The following is a 22,760-nucleotide window of genomic DNA, read 5'->3' as shown; positions in this document are numbered from 1 at the left end:
GCTACCTTCCTGCCCCCAAGCTCCGAGCTCTCCTCCCTGATCCGTCCAGCCATAGACTGATTGGTCCCAAGGCAGCCCGTGGGAGGGAGAGAACACACTGGTCTCTTACATCAGCCATCTCTGTGCAGGGACTTCGTTTCCTCATCTGAATGATATGCACCTGCAAGTGTGTAATGAAGATTTCTTTGGCTAATGTCCACCCTGTTTGATGTTTAGGAGGAGAGACATCTGGAAAGGGCTGTGAGGTTGATTTGCATGAAGATCCAAGAGGGTCTTGGGTAAGAACTCGCCATAAGGGGAGAGAGACTCCAAGTGTGATCAGAGTAATGAGACTATAAGCTACAGCCTGGTGCAAAAAGGGAAGAGAAATTTCAGGTGTGCTAACATCAGTAAGAGTAAGTACTAGGATTAATGTTGCTCTCTGGCCTCATCTCTCACCTTCTCTTTCAGGACTTGTACCAGATCCTTAGAAGGTGTTATAACTTATAACAAAAATGAGCTGGTTCAGTAAAATACCTACCAGTATGTTGTTATGAACACAACACATGCCTTCCTCCAGTACTTCCTAAGCATGTGCTGTGGGCTCAGCGTTGGGGATATGCCTCCCTGGACTTTCCCATCAGGCAGGGAAGACAGATTTTCCAAACAAGGAAGGACCATGAAGGTTGGTAAGTGCTCTGAGTGGTTCAGGACCGCATATTGGGGTTATTCAGCCTTAAGGTTAGAGTCAGACAGGGCTTTGCAGAGGACACGGAATCTAAGCTGAGACATGACAGGAGAGCAGGAGGTGGCCGGGCAGAGGGATAGTTCCACGCACAGGGGAACAGGGTGCTCAAAAGTCCCTCAGGCAGAAAAGCACTACGTTTTTGAGGAACTGAAAGAGGTTCAGCCTGGGCAGAGCGTGGGTGGGATGCTGAGAGGCAGGACGGGAGAGGGTGCGCGGCCAGGGCATTGTAGACTGCTCGGGAGTTTTGATTTTACCCTAAAAGGCAAAGGAAAGGCACAAGAGGGTTTTAAACGCTGGTGTGTGCGTGTGTGCAACAGCCAGACCTGAGCCTTAGAAGGGTGTGGGTATAGGAGGTTGCTACAGGTACCAGATTCGAGGTGATGGTGCCTGGACGGGGGCAGGGCAGTGGACGGGCAGAGAAGTGGATGGATTTAAGCCATATTTGAGAGGGCTTGCTGTAGGCTGAATACAGGAGGCAAAGGAGAGGGGGAGGGGAGGCTAACTCCTAGGTTTCTGACTTGGACAACTGGAGGGTCAGTGACACTGGCTAAGTCGGGGAACACGTGGGGAAATTGGGAAGGGACACTGGCTAAGTCGGGGAACATGTGGGGAAATGGGGAAGGGCTTGCTTGTGCGCATATTGGTTTGAGGTTCCTGAGAGACAACCACATGGATGTGAACTTGGGGACACTGGTCACTAATGGGAAGGTCAGAGGAGAGTTGAGACGATCATTCAGATAATTTGTGTGTTTATCTCTGAGACCTTTTGGTTGTAAGGAAAGAAGTGCAGTCAAGCCAGCTCAAATAAAATGTGGAATGGTTAGGAGACAGCGAGCTCCCCGGGCCTGCTGCTCGCAGGACAGCTGTGAGGATGGGCACAGTCCTTCTGGACGGTACCGGGCGGGGTGGCCCTGGTGCCTACGTTCTGCTCCACTTCCCCCTAGTGGACCAGCCTTCTCTGCTCCTCCGTGACGCCTCCGTCCTCCATGTCTTTGCTCTTGAGGGAGCTATCCGTGCTCCCTACCCCAGCAGACCAGCATCTGAGTTGAAAAGTTTATTATCATTATAATTCACCATAATTTATACATCTCTTTATTCAGATTCTTGAGGAGAGAGGATCTGATCAGCACTAAGAAGTTAATGGCATGGTGGCTTTGGATCAGGTGATCACCCTTGGTCCAAGCAGTGACAGTAATGTGTGTATGTGTCTCTGTATATGTGTATGTACGTCTGTGTGTACGTGTATGTGTGTATGTACATGTGTATATGTGTCTGTGTATATATGTGTATATGTATGTATGTATGTCTGTGTGTGTGCGTGGGTGTGTGAATGTGAGGGGAGTAGTCCGGCCAGTTGAACTGGTGAGTGTGGAACTTTTGATGTTGATACATTGTTTATTTTCTTATGTAACCTATTAAATGTTGATTTTGCTGCTACCATGTGTTCCTTGCAGCAGGAGGAAAGAGCCTGGGCAGACAGACAGTCTGAATGTCCCCTTTCCCGGTGCCAGCTTGGGCGGTGTGTATCCTCTCAGAGCCTCAGTTCCCTGCTCTGTAAAATCAGCAATCCTGTCTGCCTCCCCAGGAGAGGGGATGTAATGGGCTGACACTGTGGATGTTTGGCAGGCGGGAGGAAGCCTTCAGTGGCTGACTGTCCTTCCTTTATGCTTGTTCAAGTCACCCTTCCCCCAGAAGACATAACAGGACTTACATCATTTTTTTGTAGTGATCCTTATGCATGAGTATGAACAAATGTTTATAAACAACCATATACTTTACTCCATTAAAAAGTAGTTATAAGCACTCAGTAACATTTTGGAAAATTGAGACCAAAAATAAAAATCATTTATCCATAATCCTGCCATCTAAATAAAAACACAGAAACATAAATTATGTTCAGAATGAAAAACATATTTTAAAAGCATTTAATTTTCATAAATCTAGAATATTGATTGACATCTCACTCTAATTTCCTGTTTTGTCCAGAACATCTCACAGAGAGGGCAGAGTTTAGTTAGAACTATATTATTTCTACCAAATTACAGATACATTCCAGGCAAGAGCTATGTCCACTCAACTGTACTTTGAGATGTTAGATTTAATGCAGGGCTAATGAGGCCAAGTCAGAGGTTTCATCCTCACAAGAGTCAATTAGCCTTACTAACTACTATGGCCACACATTTCACCCCAATCTTGGTTTCCCACCTTGCAAATGAATGGCAGGGGTCACCAGGGAGATTGAAAGAGGACATGGAGAGTTCAATGCAAATCCATTACCATTACTAGGCAGCCAACTCAAAGGCTTCTTTTTTGAACAATTAAGTGAACTTGGGGGCGAAATGCTTAATAGGCACAATTACAATATTTCATGTTGAACAATTGTTGGATTCTAGAATGAAAGTTCCAGGTCCAGCTAGAACAAAACCAGCCCAGATCCATCTCTTTTCAAGGATGGTTCATGAAAAAAAAAATCTCTAGTTTCAAATGAAGTAAGGGTCAGCAGCTTCAAACAATGATGGAAACTAGAGAATTCCTTCAGCAGGTTCTTGTTTTTAAATTAATACCAACCCACTGGTTGGAGTTAGAAATTCTGAGAGAAGTAAAATATAGTGAGTGATTATGCTATGATTTGAATGAACCTTGGAGAATGTCCTGAAAAGTCCTTGTGAGAGGTTGGAGAGATTTGAAAATCTGCCCATTAATCTGTTTACCCGAGGTCATCTTCAAGCAGACACACAAATTTCAAGAATTCTGTCTGAGGAAGTTGCATTACGCTATTGGGGTAATTTCTCCAGTGACACTAAATATATGTCTCCGAACATCTGCATGGAGTTTTTAATCAGTCTTCCCTCTACCACAGTGCACTTTCTGTGCACTTAACCTGCTTTCTTTGCAAGATGATTTGTATACATACCCACCACTCACTGCACCTCCATGGAGAAGATGTAGACTGCTGAGAAATTCACGTGTGAGCTCTGGTGACCTCTTCCGCCCTGGTGGCAGGGCTTTGCACCATATTGATATTCCATCCCACCCTTTGTGCAGAGGGCAGGGATGTTAGTTCTCCTGTGCGATAGCTGGTCACCAGCACTCACACACCTGCACGTGGGTTTAGCCACACACTAGAGGAGAATGTATCATGCAAGCTTTTCTAGCATATGGATTTTTTTTACCCCCCCCCCCCCCCAATGTCTTCTTTTCTCCTCTTTGCAAGACCAGCCATACCATTCGGGCTCAGAACTCACGTTGGAGGCTCAGTTAAGCTGCTGTTTGATACTGTTTTTGCTTGTTACCGCATCTCTGACATCGTGTCATCGTTGATTTGTTCCTGATCAGACCAGCCCGGAACAGAATTGGCTTCCTAGTTGGGAATTTTTGTGGTCTGAAAGAGGAGATTTGTTTTAACAAACTATTATCTCTCCCAGGGAAGCAGACAAAGGCAATTTATGAATTTCTTCTTGGCGTTCTCCTGGGGGGCCCCTCTTGCTTTTCCTCCTGTCCTCCTGTCTCTTTCTCACGCTGCTTACAAACAAAACCCCTGAACAGTACTCACTGAACTCACAAACCATCCCCTGGGCCCCTGGATCAGACAGAACTCGCCATTCTGGCTGCCAGTTGAGTGGAGGATGTTGGGAAAAAATACTGTTGTGCAAGTTAAGGAAAGAGTGGGCTGTTCTGGGTTGGGATTCTCCTTTTCAGCTCTCCAGAGGCATCAATTAAGGACCAGAAATGTGAAGGTGTGTGTAGCAAATGAACAGAATGTTAGGGTTTGTTTTTTTTAAGTGAAATTCCACTGTTTCCCAGGGATTTTGACATGAAGCTTTACATATTTTTCATGTCAGCTCTATTCCGGGCACCTTTGTTTTCCAGCCTGCATGCCTGCCTCTTCTTAACAGCTGGACACATCACCATTCCATTTTTCTATTGGTTGTGACTGAAGTAGCTTGAGGTCAATTATTTCCCCAGCAATTGACAAAGACTCTTGACGAAGAGGAAAGTGACATTGTCCCTTGAACAACACTGCTCCCTCCTCCCCCGCCCTCCTGGTTGAGAGGCCGGCAGACTCCTTTTGCAAGGAGCCCAGCAGGGCAGTGGCGGTGGGGTCTGTGCAAGTGCGTGAGTAACATATGGCAAGTGGAGAAAATATTTATATTCATCAGGAAAGAGCAGGAGAAGATCCAAAGAAGGTCATTCCACCGAGATTTCAAGCAGGAGACGTGATGTTCTGGCTTTGGTTTGATACCACAGAGAATGTAAAGAAAGCGTGTTTTGTTTTGTTGCTTCCCTGCAACCCTTGCTCCTCTTAACAATCTGAATTGTTGGCGGTTTGAAAACGGGCCTATCCCTCCTCCTGAGCTCCACGAAAGTACCGCACTGGACCCTCCCAGGGCCCTGCTGCTAAGGTCCTCCCCCGCCCTACTCTGCCCCAGGACCAGAATCCAAAGCCACTTTCTCTGGGCCTTGTGCCTTGGGCCTTGGGCCTGTCGGAGTTTCTTCCCTTTATGTTTTGATTAGGAGGCCCGTAACAGAGCGCACCAAGTGGGCATTTGGGCAAACGGTTCCTGGGGGAAGACATAAATATTTAATCAGGGTTAGACTGCTCTCTGACGAGAAACCTCCAGTGACTACTCCAGGGCTTTCCAGCCGGCGTTTGGCACCGCTGCTTCCTAAGAAAGGTAAAGGGCCCCCTTCCAGGCCCCCAGTGGAGAAAAACTCGCTTTGTCCGCAGCGCTACCGTCCATCGGGTGGGAGGGAGCGGCTGCCTTCTGGGCGCCCCGGGGGCCGCGGCGCAGACGCGTCCATGCGCTCCCTGCCCTCGACGGACCCGCAGACTGACGGACACGTGTGCATTTTGCCGCGCCGCCCCTCCCGCGTCCAGCACCGCAGGGGCAACGTGCGGACTTGCATGGAGAGTGGGGGACAGCGAGGGGGTCAGTGCCCATCTGGTCGTCGCAAGCTTACCCTCCTCCCTGAGCACGCAGGAAGGTGTGAAACAGGGCGCTTGGGGAGACCCCCCCCCCGCGCCTCCTTCAAAGCGGCGAGCTCCAAGGCTCTGTTCTTTAAATTCTGGTTCGGTTTGAGAGCTTCTTACTCTCTACTCCCCCTCCAATTCCAGTTGCAAAGCGGGTGGTGGTGGTGGTGGTGGTGGTAGTGAAATGGGGTACAGGTGCGGCTGAGTCCTGGCTGAGGAGGGGTCCCCTGGTGAAGCCGCCCATAAACAGCGGCCCTGCAGCACCACAGAGGCCACGCTTAATGGATTCTTTCAGATAAAAGAGCCCGGCTACCTTTCTTTCCTATAATGGCCCCTGAGGCTAACATCTTAAAGAGGAAACCCAGGGATTGTTTTACAGCACGTGGGGGGTGGGGGGCAGGCTTGCAGGGGTGGGGGAGGTGGCCCCTGCTTGTTAACCCTTCCCCTCCCTTGGCCGCCCAGGCCTCCCAGGCATGCTCCCAGGAGCAGAAACAGGAGGGAGGAGAGAGGATAGTGCTGGGGGGTGGGGTAGAGGTGGGGTCCCGATGTGAGCCGGCCCCGAGCGTCCCTCACTCCCTTCTTGATCTTATTTCTAAAGAACTTCTGCAAGGGAGGACTGACATGATCAAGGGACCCTTGTCTTCGAGGTGCAGTTTTAAGAGTTAAGCCAGGGGGCGTTTCTCGGGAGCCCTGGGTGATCCCCCAGGATCCGCGCGTGGCAGTGCCCCTAGGCTCTGGACCCTTGGAGGGTGACCCCAGGACGGCCTCTCTCGCCCTGCACCCCAGGGCTGGGGGTAGGGGCTGTTCCTGAGCCTCGCTGAGACCCAGTTCTTCAGGTGTGAGTGCTGTGTACCCGGCCTGGGCGTCTTTTACAGGAAGTTTACGTTTGCAAACTACGGAGGGAGAGCGAGGGAGAGAGTGTTAGTGCATCTGCTTCCTGACTTTTTGTTCTGGCTTCGGGAGAGGATGAAAACAATAGTTACATAGCTATTGGTGACAAGGGATGTAAGAAATAAACAACTCAACAACAGAAATGCCCAGAGGGATGGTTTGTTTTTAAAGCCTTTATTATGGAAATAATTGCACAAACATTGAAGGAGAGAAAATGGTGTCTGCTGTGGGTCTCAAATTTGAGCACGCCAGTTTCACTGATCAGAGTCCTCACATCCTCGGGAGGTTTGGTGGAAACTCAGATTGCTGGGCCCCACCCCAGGGTTTTTCATTTAGTAGATCTGGGGTCTCCTGCTGCAGCCTGAGAATTTGCAAGTTTCCAGGAGATGCTGCTAATCTAGACAGGGGACTGTGAGATCCGCTGGTATAATAAGTCCCTTGTAACCCTCACCCAGCTTCACTATGTAAACTGTATAACATTTGCCCATCAGGTGTCTTCCGTCTCCTCCCTGTCTTTTGGTTTGCTGGAGACCTTTGAGAGCAAATCCCAGACATCTTGTCATTTTACCCATATGGATGATTTTTAATTCAGCAGCTACTTAAGCCAAGAGGAGTAAAGGCTCTGAGAGGTACTGGAAAAGCCTTTCCATGCTTCCAGGAAGTTCAGCCTCCCTCTGTTTCCCTTCTGGTCATTTCACCCTGGGGTCTAGCTCAGAGCCTCTCTCTGTAAAATCCATGTGCATGTCTTCGTTTCTGAACCCACCTTTCAAGAGTTCATTGCCAGCAACACTGGTGAGGTTACCGGAATGCTGCTGGATTTTCCAGCAAGCTGGCCTGGTCTGGGGCGTCACTTGGGCCCCATCTCTCAGCTTTGGGTCATTATCCCAATAATTACCATTATCTGTCCTCATGTGCTCCCATGACCACCATTTACCCTCCAGTGTTTTCCTAACGAGGCACCTTCCCCGAGGACCGAGCTTTGGACCTCAGGGTTTGGGGTGGTACCCACAACAGTGCAAGCCCACAATGATATTTTGAATAGGTTACCTCCTTCTTAGGGATCCTGAGCTGATCTCCCAAGGGAGGCTGCCATGCCTGCCCCTTCTTATAATTACTGGTATTGGAAAGGGGAGACCCCAGCCTGTAGCTTCTGGTAGTGGCCATCACTGAAGCCCAGTTTAACCTCCTTCATTGGTGGGTCCTGTACAGTCTGGCTGTGCAGGCTGATTCTGTTCAGAGGCACTGAGTTCTCTCTTATATTCTACTCAGTCTTTAGCGTGAAGCTTCACCCAGGCTTCTCTACCCACCCACCCCCAGGCCCCTCCCGCAGCCCTCCTACCCCGAGAATTTAGGATCCCTCCTCCCGCATCACAACTTTCTCACCAGCTGACACCCCGGGAGACGGATGACCAGACAAAATGAGGTGCAGTTGGGCCCAAAGGGGAGCAAACACTTGCTGTTTGCATTTTCTTGGAGAAAGGCTAGAAAAGCAAAGGCAAGCTGAAGGGCTCATGAGACAACAGGAAAGTGACAGCTGATTCCAGGCGGGCAAAAGAAGACAAACAGAGGAAGATGAGGCGAAATGAAAATACAAACAGAGCTTGGGGTGTTGGAACCTCCTCCATCCCTGGGGCTTTCTTTTGCAGCAGATGGAGTAGGGAAAAAATTCATACAGCTTCCTGGAGAGTCAGGAGAAGAGGGAGAGGCAGAACAACCAGCATCTAAGAGAGCGGACTTTGTAACAGCCTAGGGGAGCTCTCAGGGCTGGGGTGGGGGAAGGACTGATGGAGCAGTTTTACCGCTTCTCCCAGACTGGAGGCCATGTGGTGCTGGGGCAAGATTTGGTATCAAAAGTTTTGAATTCCTTCCTGGTTCTGCCTTCTAATAGCTGGTATTGTTGGATTCAACCTCAGGACTTCAGTTGCCTTATTGATTGATTCATTTGTTCCTTCAACAGCTATGAATGAGCCTCCACTGTGTGCTACATGCTGTGCTGGGAGCTGGGGATACGCTGTGAACAAAACAGACGTGATCCTGCCTTCACAGAGCTTTCATAATATACGAATATATAGAGATTATATATTTTAGTCTGGGAGACAGACATTAAAGAGAAGTAAGTCAAATGGCATGTCGGAGAGTGATAAAGTCCTGCGGTGAGAAAGCAAAACAGGGAGACAAATCAGAATGTTCCAGCAGGGTTTGGTGTTGATATTTTAGGGAGCATGGCCAAGGGAAGCTTCGCTGAGAAGCTGACATGGAGCAAATGCCTGAAGGAAGGTGCTTTGTCTGCAGAGTCTGTGGAATAGGGGTGTGACTCTTTCCCAAACTTGCGAGGAGTAGGCGGGGTGATGTGAGTAGAAGGTGTGTCCAGAGACACAGCCTCTTGCCTTTGCCTTGTCAATGCCTCTTGCTAAAATTACAGTCGTTAAAATGTACTCTGAACAAGTCTGAAGCGAGAGCCCCTCTGATGGCTTTGGCGACTGTCTTCCCTGTTTCCTGCTCCCTTAGGACAGCAGAGACCTAGAGGCCCGGGGATGGATGGTGTGCTCTGTGGGAAGCCCGGCTGGACCCTCCCTCCATCCCAGTCTCTGCAAAAAATGACATCACAGGGGAGGCTGGAGGGAGCACCAAGGGCAGGGCCACATGGGTGTCACTCTCCCCCTTACGTTTTCATGGCCCCAGTGACAAGGCAAAGGAAGTGATACTGCAGAGGCTGATCTTTAATGAGAGGAGGTCACAGTGGTCGTGGGAGAGTTCCCCATGAGAAAGAAGAGGAACTGTCTGGCGGAGGCAAAAGCTGAAACTAGGTTGTAACCGCAGCAGCAATCGGTTGGCTTGCTGAGACTCATTCAAGTTGCTGTGCCTTTTAGCAATTGTTTTGGTGCTGCTCCTGGGTGTTTGGGAGACCAGACATCCTCAGGGATGTTCAGGCCCCATCCTTTCTCCTGCCCATAGTAGGTGCTTTTCCACACCGCGACGCCTATCACTTGTTCACACTTCCTATCCCTTGAGGTCATCTGGGGGCTCGGTGGCAGCTGTTTTCTGCAGCTCTTCTGCAGTTTGGTCCTGAGAGGGCCATGTGCGTCCCTTTTGACCTCCACTGTGTCAGTGAGGGAGGGGATGAGGAAAGTGTGGGCTGCTTACCTTTTCAACTCTTGGTGGTTCCCATTTATATCGGCTCCAACCTGCAGAGCCAGGTGGCCTGCTCCCCTGAAGAAAAACACCCCAACCCTCTCTTTCCTCTTTGCTGTTGTTTAAAGCTGTGCTGATAACAACATAAACAAGTCTCTGTTTGGCTGCCACCCCCACAACCAGGCCTGGATGGGGGCAGCTGGTGCTTTCCATCCACAAGCAAATTGTAGCGCAGCGCATTCCCGCGGGGGAGGGGGGCTGCCCTAGCTGCTGCTGGCCAGTCACCGGAGGCCTTATCAGGTGAGAGCGGTGGAAATGAGCCATTGAAGGTCTGATCCCTGGAGAACACTTCCTGCTCACAGCCACTCTGAAGGCCCTGCGGGCATGCGTGGACACGGAGGCTGTCTCTTGCCCCATTTTGGAAAAGTGGGTGGATTGTTAAACAGACCTTCTCAGAAAAGATCAGAGAGGCAGGTGGGGATGGAGGGAGATATTCCACTTCACCCCTTGTCCTGGGCTCACTCTCAAAGCGCCTGTGTGAGTAAAGCTGAGTGGCAGGAAGGGAGAAGCAGCTGACAGAGAGGATGTGGTTACTCTGCAAGACCCTGTTCTGTTACAGGATCAAAATTGTTGCAAAACACACTCATGTTACAATTTCATAGACCGGTAGCTATTAAATAAAATGGTGTGTGTATGTGTGTGTGCGCGTCTGTAGGTGTTTTCCTGCATATTATTATATGGGCCTTGCGGTCAATGACCATTTAGTGTGATCAGTAGTTTACCAAGAAAGACAGTTATATCTCATTGTGTTACTTTGCTGGGGCTGCCCAGAGCAAATGACCACAGCCTGGGGGGCTTAAACCACAGACATTTATTTTCTCACAGTTCTGGGGGCTGGAAGTCTGAGGTCAGACGTGGGTGGGGTTGGTTCCCTGTGAGGCCTCCCTCCTTTGCAGACGGCTGCCTTCTCCCTGTGTCCTCACACGATCTTCTGGTCTCTGCGCATGTCTGTCCAAATCTCTTCTTATAGAGACACTTGCCATGTTAGGTCCCAACCTAATGGCCTCATTTTCAACTTAATTACCTCTTTTGAAAAGCTCCCCTCAAATACGCTCACTTTTCTGGGGAATTGAGAACTTCAGCACATGAACTGTGGGGAACACAAGTCAGCCTCTGACTGCAAACGGAGCAAAAGTCCCAACTCACCGAGAGCCTCATGACACAGACCAGGGCCTTGCAGTTTAGAGAGTGTAAGGGCTTAACCATGAAAAAAAAAAAAAAAAAGAAACAAATGTGCTAGTAAGATTTTTTTTTCTGAAGAAACAGCTAAAACATTTTAGTTCTTTTCAGAACCAGTTATGCTTAGTGAAACCAGTTATGCTGCGAGATTTAAAACATTTAAATATAAAAGAAGCAACCTATGTTAGGACAATAGGATTAGAGTTCATTAAATTGGTTTCCATTTCATTAATTTTATTGTCGTTATATTACCTTTATTATTAAAAATTATAAATGCAAAATGAGTGGCGGCATTGCACATATACTACCTTTAGAAACTACCTATTTTGGTATCTTCGCTTTGGAGCAAGGATGCTGGGACACAGAGATGGAGGCGGTGGCCACCAGCGCGGCCGGGCCCGCAGGTCCAGTCTGCCCACACCTCGCAGGTAAAGCTTTGGCTGCACGGAGTTGGGCGGTTCTTAGATTTCCACAGGCCAAACAGAGCGAGCCTGGAGGTACTAAAGGAGACCGTCCTCTGATCCCAAGTTGGGACTTTTGCTCCGTTTTCAGAGAATACTTTCCTTTGTTTGTTTTTCTGATAAATCTTGAAACCAGTGCAGACTCCACCGCGGCCCCCACGGTACCCAGATGAGACAGGGCCTGTCACATCTGCCGCCTCATCTCCGCCCACAGCGCCCACGCAGTTGAGGCTTGAGATGGGTGAGCACTCCAGCCCTTCCTGATTCTTCTCAGCAGAGTACTGTATTTCCTTCTCTGTAAAAACAGCATGAAATCATCCCGCCATCCCACTGAGGTGGTGCTTGTTTCAACAGGAGGCAGGCCGGCATCCGGGCGCGGGGGGTGGGGGTGGGGAGGGCGGGGCGGGAGTCTGGCCTCGGCCTCGCTGAGGGGGACAGAGCATTTCAGAGCCACCTGGGAACGCCTTCCCGCCACGCAGGAAGCACACGTCAGCACACATTTATCAGGAGCTGTGCCCGCCCTGTCATCCAGATATTTGGGATCCGATGTGAGGAAGCACATTAGATCACCCCCATGTCCCCTCAAGGCCAAGTAGTGACTTCATAGGTCCACGGCTTCCTTACTGCAACGAACATGAGGATGTACGGATGTTTATTTACAGTGTTCAGGAAGGATGCAGCATTGTTTGATATGTGAAAGGGCGGGTATGCGTTGTTTTTAGGATGATCCCCCTAGAGCCCTGAGGTGGACGGTTTCTTTCTCAGTGACATGAAATCCCTCGCTGTCCCTTGCTGTCATGACCAAACTTGCCATCTGCTCTGAGATCCTCTGGGTCCGTGCCCGGGGTTGTCTAGCCAACGCACATCCTCTGCCTCTGCCTCTTCTCCTTTCTCAGAATCGGCACCTCTCCCGGCTCCCGCCCTCACCTGGTCCTCTTGAGGTGCTCTGGGAACACGATTCCTCACTTCTGTCTTAACTCAGGTCTTAGAAGTTTTCCTGTTCTTATTCTGGGTTAGCACAGTTAGTTCCAGATACCTTATTATTATTATTATTATTATTATTTTTTTTTTTTTTTGGTGTGGTGGTTTAAAAAATTGTGGTTAAAAAATTGGTAAAAACACTTACCAATATAACTATTTTAAAGTATACAGTTTAGGGGCATTAAGTACATTCAGTGTTGTGCACCCATCCCCACCACCCATCTCCAGAACTTTGTCATCATCCCAAACAGAAGGTCTGTACCCATTAAACATTCTCCCCATTCTCCCTTCCCTCCAGCCTGAGGCGATCTCTAGTATTTATGAATTTGCCTGTGGTAAGCACCTCATATAAATGGACTCATTCAGTGTTTGCCCTTTTGTGTGTGGCTTAGTTCAGTTAGCTCAATGTCTTCAGGATTCATCCATGTTGTAGCATATATCAAAATTTCATTCCTTTGTAAGGCTGAAAAATATTCCATTTAATATATATACACCCCATTTTGTTTAAGCATTTCTCTGTTGCTGGGTATTTGGTGTATTTTCATCTTTTTGGCTCTTGTGAATAATGCTGCTAACACTGGTGTACAAATGTCTGAGTCTCTGCTTTCAGTTCTTTTAGGTCTATACTTAGCAGTGAAATTACTGGATCATATGGTCGTTTGATGTTTAACTTCCTGAGGCACCATCATCCCCACCTCCCTGAGCCCAGTGCCATTGTGTGCTGATTTGCAAAAGCAGGACTGTTGCCTCTTAGGGGGAAGGACCTCAGCAGTCATCTGGTCTACTCACTTTCTTTGCCCGTGGTGCTGACTAGCACAGGAGTTCTGCTTTCCCTGAAGTCAACTGGGCGGAGTTGAATTCCAGTTCTGATCCTTGCTAGATCTGTACTCTTGGGTGGGTGACTTAAATGTTGCTGAGTAACAGTTTCTGATGAGGAAAATGATATCTACTTCTGAGGGCTGTTGAGGAATAAATAAGACAATGTGGTAAAATGCTTGGCAAAGATCCAGTTACAGGCAACTCCTTGATGAGTGGTAGCTGGTGTCGTTACTGTGACCCTGTTTACAAGACTCGATGGCCCAGGGCAGGTAACGGTCCTCTGGTTGGATCTTCTCATGGCTGGTTCTAAATTTCTCCGTACATGGTTCTCTGGATATGTCCTTACATTACAATCTAGTTTAAGCCCAAATCCTCCTGGGAACCTTGTTCCTCTCCTCTGTACCACTGTTCACGGCTGTGGTTGGTTGATGCTTCTGACCCAGCTGAAAGATTCCAGGAAGCGGTGTGACTTGGCACCATCCCACTCTGCCGCTTACTCACCATGTGGCCTCGGGCAGGTCACTCAATCTGGCGAATCCTCATGTTCTGCCATAGTATGGGGCATCACACTGAGCGTACAGGGCTGTGGTTAGACCCATGGAAAACGTTTATGTAAAGTCCTAGCGCTGAAGCACCCAGTGAAGAATAATTTCCATGGCTCATGAAAACAAAGACACTGATTGTCAGATAGGCAATTTAACTATTACACAAAGCTAAGGTGCCCTGGACTGGAACTACGTTCAGTATCTTTTAATAATCTATAATGAAAAAGAATATATACACATACCTTGTGTGTGTTACTGAATCACTATGCTATACACCAGAAACTAAGACAGCATTGTAAATCAACCCTACTTCAATTAAAAAAATGCATCTCCACGTCCCAGATGGTGGATGTGAGGAAAACGGGCATCCTAGAACTGATGAAACGTGGTAACTGCCTTTTGGTGAGTCCCTAAGTAAACGATCATAAAGGGAAAAAAAAAAATAAAAGCCAAACCAGAAGCTCAGAAAAGCCTCACCTTTTGGAAAAAGAACAAAGGAACTAAAGCGGTTCTGTTTTTCCTGTGATTAAATTGGAACTCACAGCTGGGACAGCTCTCTTACCAACTCATGCCCAAAGAATTCAAGGAGAAAAAACGTCGTTGGAAATGCAGCTCAGCTCTGGAATAGGCGAAGGAATGGGAGCGGGGAAGTGCTCGCCCCTTTTCACTGATTGGCTGAAGTGGAAGCAGCGTCCTTGACTCCCAGGTGGTCTGAATGCGGAGCAGAGTCACCTTTGGTCTCCCCAGGTTCACTAAGTCCAGCTCCCCTGACTCCTCTTCCTGGGCATCTTACACAATAGATCCACTTGAAGGTGCCAATTGTAGGCAAGTGACTCACTTCTGAGACTCTGAAACACCAACCTGTTGGGTCTTGATGGAACTCGAGAGGTAACCTTAATAGTGGCCTTGCCTCTGAAATGCTCACGTTCCCACAGCATGATGGTGGCTCAGGTGGTGGCAGAATCAGGACTTTTGACTCCCTCTCCAGGGCGCATGTTGGCTCTCAGAGTTTCACAGACAGGGTTGGCCCTCTGTTAGAGGCAGGGGAGGGTCACTGGTGATGTGGCTGCTTGGACCCACAGCTGACCGACTGGATTAACAAGGGTGTGACTTCTTTTGGTGGGAGTTAAACTTTAATAGCTGTGACCTCTTGGCAGTTCTGTGGTTAATAGCCTCTACCTCATTTCTCAGGCTCTTCACTTGCAGCAGTCAAATGCCTGCTGGGCATTTGCTACTTCCAGGCACAATGCTAACTAAGCAGTTTTCCATCAAGAATGGTCTCATCACTGCTCCCACTTTATAGACATTGGTTGAGCTGGAGTCGTTTGTCCAGTGTTAGGCAGCAAGTTTGAACTCTGACTAGAGACAGAATTGTCAACCCAGTGCTTTAGAACCTCCCTTGATTGATTACCTCCCCTGAGCAGACAGAAGCCATCAGATGGGAACACGCTCCGTTTCCCTCCACTAAACTCTCAAACCCACCTACACCTGCACCGTATTCCTTTGTGCCTGCCTCCTTAAGGACCTCACTCCATGACTATCCTCTTTCCCCTGTATTTTCAACCTCTTGTCTGCTTACTGACTCCTTTCCTCTCACTTAAGCATCTTCCGTGTGAAAAAAAGAAATGTAATGCCCCCCTATCCACTGCCTTGATCACGCCTCCCTGCCCAGGTGCAGGTGGTTCCACACGCCCTGGTCAGTTCCGCACCTGGCCTCATCACCCATCTCTGCCGTCAGCACCCATTTAGATGTGGTCTGTCCAAGGTCACATGGCCTCCATGCTGCTAAATCCAGCAAGAGCACCTTAGTCCTTACCTTCGTGACCCATTTGAGCATCTGACAGTGTTCCCCACTCCCTTCTTTTAGAAACCCTTCCTTCGGCTTCTCTGGTGCACCTCCAAAGTAGGCGTTGTTCTGGGCTACATATCTTCTGATCCTCCTCCTTTGGAAAAAAAAAACCCTCTTTTCCTTTTGGAAACTCCCCTATCTTATCTGCGGGGCTGTCCGTGAAAAGTCTGGTCTCCCTCAGCCACCCCACGACCTGCCCCGAGCTGCTCAAATAGCGAGTCAGGAAAGAACCGTTGTCTTCTGCTTGCTGCTTCCACACGGAGGGATTTTCAGGAGTAGTGGTCCCCAAAGTGTGGTCCCTGGACAAGGGGTGTCAGCATCCCTTGGGAACATGTTAGAAAGCCCATTTTTGCTGAACACCTGAGTCATGTCTGTTTCCTCCCTTCTCCCCACCTCCACTTGAAATCTCACATGTGGACTCTACTTATCTGGCTCTTGCATTCATCTCTCAATTGATCCTAAATTTGGAGGGGAGACTTATTGCCCTGGACCCTGTAATTGGTTTAGGGTTGGCAAGAGATGGGAGAAGAGCTCTTCTGCAGAGATAATATCAACTGTCTTGGCCATCGCATCCATAGAACATTTCTGAGACTAAAGCCAACCTGAGGGAAGCTGAGCTGTGAGATGGAGAGAGAAAGGAAGGGGTGGAAGGGAGGAGGGGTTGGTGAAGAGAGAGAGAGAGAGAGAGGACATCGCTCCAGACTCCTCAGGTGTGCCTGAAATATGCTACATGGTCCACCCCTCATCTTTTTAGTTATGGTGAACTAGTAAATCCCCACTTATGGTCAAGTTGGTTTGCATCCAGTTTCTGTTCCTCAGAACAGAGTCAGTTTGGCATAAACGGGTGAGAACATGGGCTCTGGAGGCAGTCACCTGAGTTAGAATCCTTGCTCCGCCATTTACCAGCGGTGTGACCTTGGGTAAGTTCCTTAGTCTCTCCCCGCCCACCTTGCCTCATCTGTATATAAGGATACTAACATAATAATGCCTCATGGAGTCTTGTAAGAATTAAATGAGTTAATATTTGCTGTCTTCTTAGAACGATACCTTCTACGTGGAAAGTTCTTAATAAATGCTGGCTGAGATGAATACAACTGTATTCTTAGTTTTTCTCCTGCCTTGCTGGTCACCCTTTCTCAGAATGCTTTGAGACTCTTCCTGTTCATCACTATGTTGGTGGATCTTCAAGTTTCTGTCGTGGACTTTCTCTTTGTCACTGCGTACTTTCCCGTGGCGTCAGCTGCTACTGATGGGTTAATAATTGCCAAATTGTATCTCCAGGCCTGACCTCTGTCTTGTGGTCCAGATCCAAACATCCAATTGCTTGTTCTCTATCTCCAAGTAGATACTGTATTATTTTTCAAATACTGCACCACAAATTAATACACACTTAGTGCCTTCAGCCGACACACATTTATTATCTCATGATTTTCATGGCCAGGAATCAGGCATGGCTTAGCTGGGTCCTTTACTCAGAGTCTTCCAAGGCTGGAATCAAAGTGTTGGTTGGACTGTGCTCTCATGTGGAGGTTTAGCTGAGGGAAGAATCCAGTTCGAAGCTCACTCAGGTTGTTGGCCGAATTAATTTCCATGAACCCTCCTATGCTGTTGATGGGAATGTAAATTGTTGCAACCACTGTGGAAAACAGTACAAAAGTTCCCTAAAAAACTAAATAGAGCTACCATGTGATCCAGCAGTCCCACTCTGGGGCATATATCTAGAAAAGATGTGAACTCTAATTTGAAAAGGTACACGCACCCAATGTTCATGGCAGGACTATTTACAATAGCTGAGACATGGAAACAACCCAAATGCCCATCAACAGATGATTGATTTAAGAATATGTGGTGTACACACACACACACACACATGCACGCACACACACACAATGGACTACTACTTAGCCATTAAAAATATGAAATATTGCCATTTGCAGCAACATGAATGCACTTAGAGTATCATACTGAATGAAGTCAAAGACAAACATTATATGATTTCACTTATATGTGGAATCTACAGAATAATACACACAAATCTATACGCAAAACAGAAACATACTCATAGATGTAGAAAATAAACTTACAGTTACCAAAGGGGAAAACGGGGAAGAGATAAATCAGGAGTTTGGCGTTAGCAGATACAAACTACCATACACAAAAATACACACACAACAAAGATTTACTCTATAGCACCAGGGACTGTATCTAATATTTTGTAATAACCTATAATGGAAAATAATCAGAAATACATATATACAACTGAATCACTATGCTGTACACCTGAAACTAACACAATATTGTAAACCAACTATACGTCAATTTAAAGAAAGAATTAGTTTCTGTGGGGCTCTATGACTGAGGGTCGCCCGTCCTCAGGTTCTCGAGGCTGCTCCGCACCACCTGGGCTTCCCCACCTGGCTGCTCATTTCATCCAGCCCACAGGACAGTCTCTAGCTCCAGGCAGTGAAGAGAGTCTTCTATAACCTAGTGTAATCACAGGAGTGACGTCCCATCCCCTTGGCTGGAAGGAAGTCACAGGTCCTACCCCACCCAAGGGGGGTGGGGTTCCACAAGGGCATGCACTCCAGAAGGCTGGATCATGGGTCACTCTAGGGTCTGAGTGCCACAGATGTCCTGAAGCACTGTCAGCATGTCCTAGGCAGGCACGTCACCTCCTGACCACCCTACTCTTCTTCCATCTTTTCTGACCAAGAGGTCATCCTTGATTCCTTCTCCTGACCAGCCCCTCAAACAACCAGCCATCGAGCCTGGTCGATTTGCCTCCTGAGCGCCCCTGGAGTCCTCCATTCTCTCCAGGGTGTCACCACACAGCCTCTTGCCGCCACCATTCTTTTCTGTCTATGAGAGTCATAGCCCAGTGTCTGAAGCGTGGTTCTGATCACATTGTGCCTGTCTGGAAACCCTTTAATAACTTCCCACTCACCTGCGGATGAGGCCCATGTTCCTTCACAGGCCCGTCAGACCCTGTCACCCGGCTTCCCTCCCCTCTCCACCTTTTCTCCCTTCTGGCCTTTGCACTCTGTCCCTTTCATCTGGAACCCTCTCTCCTTCCCTCTGTTCTGAGCCCTTCTCCTCCATCAGGACTCAACTTCCATGTCCTGTCCTTTGGGAGGTCTTTCCTGGCTGCCCAACCAGAGTCCCTCCCCAGCCCCCACCCTCCCTGGTCACACCCTCGACTCCCACGTGCACGACACCCCCCACACCATGTGGGCGTTTCTTGCTCACTTGTCCTGATTCTCCTCTAAACTGTAAGCTCTGTGAGGCGGGGGGATGTCCTCGGTGCCTGGCACCATGCTTTCAACACTGTGAGCCCCCAGATAACTGCCAAGTGCATCAAATGACAGATGAAGGCTTGGATCTCAGCCTACACCCTTAAAAATCCTCCCAGCCTTCCTTCGCGGCGACATCCAGCTTTCAGTCTTGATGGGCTCTGTTCCAGTTGGCAGACCATTTTAAATCGAAAGTAATATATTAATAGACGCACCTTTGTTTCGGGTCATGTTTCTTTCCTATTATGGCCAGTCCAGTCTCAAGACATTTCCCTGCTACTGACATACTCCAGTGACATGCACGCCGTGATGTCACCTATTTCCTCCTTATGTGATGTATGTCCTTTAGCTGTGTCATTGGAATTTTGTAAAAATAGCCGGCCAACTGCAGGACATATAGTTCTATAAACTCGCTGGGAACAGGCTGCCCCAGCCCCCTATGGAGGGGCCCACACCTGCTCCTGGGACATTCCAGGATGTGCTCTCGTCCACTGGAAACAGAAGGAGCATTTGTTCCCTGGGCCCACTTTGTAGACAGCTGAGGCAGGGCCCCATCCAGCCAGGTCGGCCTGTTCCTGGGCGCTGGGTCTCTTTTCACACAAGCAGTTGAGCTTAATTGACAGGTGTGAAGTACGCCCTTCCTCGCCCATCTCTGTTCACTGCTGCCTAGATGGGTGAGGCAGACTCTCTTGGGAGCTCAATTAGCATGTTATGGGGGGTGTGTGTGTGTGTTTGAGAGAGAGAGCAAGAGAGAAGGGGAGAGAAAGGAAGAGCAAAACTCAAACGGAGAGAGGGATGGAGAGAGAGAAACTCAGAGCGAAAAGGAGAAACAGAGAAATAGACGGAAACAAGGAAGAAGAGCCACAGGGAGCTGGAAGGAGAGAGACAGGCAGATGAGAGGGCCTGGGAGTGTGTGCAGACGGCACCGCTGGTGGCCTTTTAGTTGGGTTAAGTGCACACAAATGGAAAACGGGATGGTGTAGAATGTCGGTCCCATCTGGAGGACCATGTGTGAAATAAGGGCAAAGTGAGCATCTGCATGGTCGTTAGTATGTTCCTAATGGGCTGGGACGGGATTCGGGGGGGGGGCGGTGGGCTGCGGCAGGTTACGCCAGGAGACCGTTTCCATGGCAGGAGGCTCCATTCGCCGTCCTAGTTGGCTGTCTTGTCCACACGAGGCTGGGGAGGTGGTGGAGTGCCCACCACGTTGTTTTCCGGGGGCTGAGATGTGAGGGCTTGTCCTGCACTGTGCCCGTGTTTGTTAGATAGTATTACTGTTGTTAGATGCTGAGTGAGTCTAAGGTATATGTAAGGTATGTGAATGAATATTCAGCAGACAGTCAGCGAGACGAGGAGACAAGCATGGGAAGGGAGCTGGGGGGAGGGGGAGAGGAGTAGACAAGCTACTGTGATACTGAATGTGATACAGGAAGTCCCACAAGAGAATTCCAGCACCAAACTCCGGGGTCCAATAGAGAAAAGTATAGGAAAAGACTTAATTAAAACACTGATTTTTGAAAAGTTTATGAAATTCCTTCATTCAAAGGATATTGAGTCTTTACCCTTTGCCAAGTCCATGTGAGAGATGCCAGGAACACAGTGGTGACTAAAACACAGTCAAGGTATCCAGGAAATGATCCTGGGGGGAAGTTTCCAACTGGAATTGGTTGGGAAGGGCATTTCGAAAGGAGGAAACGGGTGAGCAAAGACATAGGGATAAAAAAAAATGTAACCAAGCTTTGTGAAGCATCCGGAAATCTTCTGTGGCTGGTATGAGGTTTGTAGAGTGATGGAAGGTGAATCCAGAAAAGACGTTTAGGGCCATATTTGGGCAGTTTTCAGTTATTGACCATCTGTCATTAATTTGAAAGGCAATGGGGAACCATCGGAGGGCAATGCCATGATTACAGCCACACAAAGTCCACTCTCAAGCACAAATTCACATTAGTACTACTTATTTTAGCTAGTTAACAGATTATGTTCTTTAAAAAAATTTTTAAAGTTCATTTATTTATTTTAAATATTATTTATTTACTTATTTATTTTAATGGAGGTACTGGGGATTGAACGCAGAACCCTATGCATTCTAAGCACATGCTCTACCACTAAGGTATACCCTTCCCTCTAGAGATTCTGTTCTAAATGTAGACGATAGGCTATCCCAGGAAAGACTTCCTCAAAACTTTTTCAGGGCATGAACACGTATATTCAGAGTCTTTGAGGGAGGAGGATACAGCTCAGTGGTGGAGTGTGTGCTTAGCTTGCACGACGTTCCAGGTTCAATGCCCAATGTACCAACATTATAAAGAAACAAGTAGATAAACCTAATTACTCCCCCTCAAAAAAACCCTTAAAAATAAAATAAATAATTAAAAAAAAACTTAAAAACACCAAAGTCTTTGAGGGTAACATGAAGTCAGATTTAATAAACCAGCCACATCTTGTACTTTTCATAGATTCAGTATAGTACACACACGCGTGTGCGTGTGCACGTGCACGCAGATTAATAAGCTACATTTTAAAGTCAGTTCTACATTTGGAGATATTTATATGTGTCACTTTCTCTTTCAGTTCCAAAATTTAATGTGTCAATATATAACATTTAAGAATAAAATGTATATGGCAGGGTAATTGTGCAAGAATTAAAATATATGCCAACAGAACGTTGTCAGGTTTTATTTTGTGACATTTGGGGCCCCTTTCTTTGCAGTGTTTCTTTGTGGTAAAAAGAGGTACATTAAAGATCATTGCAAATCAAAGCGATGCTTTCAGTTTCTGAAATGAACGCTAGCTTGTCTTTTTCCACTTTTCATACATTTGCATAGATGTCAACTGAATTCTGAATTATTTTAAGAGTAATGTTTAATACAAAGTTATGATCACCCGCATACCACAAAATTGCTTTGCCCCTCTCTTCCTCACCTCACCCCCCACTGCCCTTTCCTTCACCCTCTCTGAGCATGGCTCCCCCAGAAGATTTCACAGGAGCTTAAAGAGATGGAATTAGAGCCTGAAAAGCCAGCCAACAGCTGCCAAACAGAACTTGCAGGTAGAAACTGACCCTTCCATGTGAATTTGTTGTTCAGTTGCAATTCTGCTGACAGTTGGAGAAATGTAAACACATCAGGTGTTTCCCAGGGAAATGCCTGCAGTACCTCCTGGTAGGATCCGGGTGGGTCAGGCGTGTATTCTTCTAGGATAGAAGATCTGCTGTTGGCTTCAGCCTACGTGAGACAGCCTTCAGCACTGTGGCAGGCTGGCCACCCTCTGGGCCCTCCCCCGTCTTCTTCAGCTTCATTTATGGGTGGTCACATTGGTCCAGGGGTGCGTTTGATTCGTATTGGCTGCCTGCTGCCAGACACCACTCAGGTTTGCAAGAACAGCCAGCTCTGCTTGCAGTGGGTTACTAACCACAACTGTCACCAACTTGAAAGGAAATAATACCCCGGGGAAGGCGGGGTCTTGGTTTGGTCTGTTTTGTTGTCTGTTATTTTTAATTCCAAGTTAATAGCACAGATCAAGCCCACAGTGAAATCACACATCTGCCTGGGGTTTGGGTAGTGATTCACAATATGTTTTTATTCATTATTGCTTTAATTATGGCTCAGACTTCTTTTGAATCGCTCCCAAGTAACAGGTGGTTTTCTGACCGTGATAAATGCTCAATGCTGTTGAGGATGAGGCAGATAGGCATTGTTTGCCTGGCTGCGGTTACACCTGGACCCCAGGCAGCATCTGAATTAGCAGCCTGCAACAGATTGGAGTTCCTGGGGGACTCCACTTAACTCTTGATTCTCCCAAGCCTGTTTTCAATGCACTGTGGTGGGGGGCTCCCCGTTACGCCCAGGGGCACC

The 22,760-nt window shown here is 48.0% G+C and overlaps 1 long non-coding RNA gene across 2 annotated transcripts in view; it reads left to right on the top strand.

The window, feature by feature from the left end:
• Positions 1 to 22,760, top strand: part of LOC140690267 (uncharacterized) — an 86,446-nt gene that overhangs the window by 34,610 nt on the left and 29,076 nt on the right. The gene's annotated exons all lie outside the window — the stretch shown is intronic.

Source organism: Vicugna pacos, chromosome 29 (genome assembly GCF_048564905.1).
Source record: "Vicugna pacos chromosome 29, VicPac4, whole genome shotgun sequence".
Lineage (NCBI taxonomy): Eukaryota > Metazoa > Chordata > Mammalia > Artiodactyla > Camelidae > Vicugna > Vicugna pacos.
This window is presented reverse-complemented; position numbering and strand designations above follow the sequence as displayed.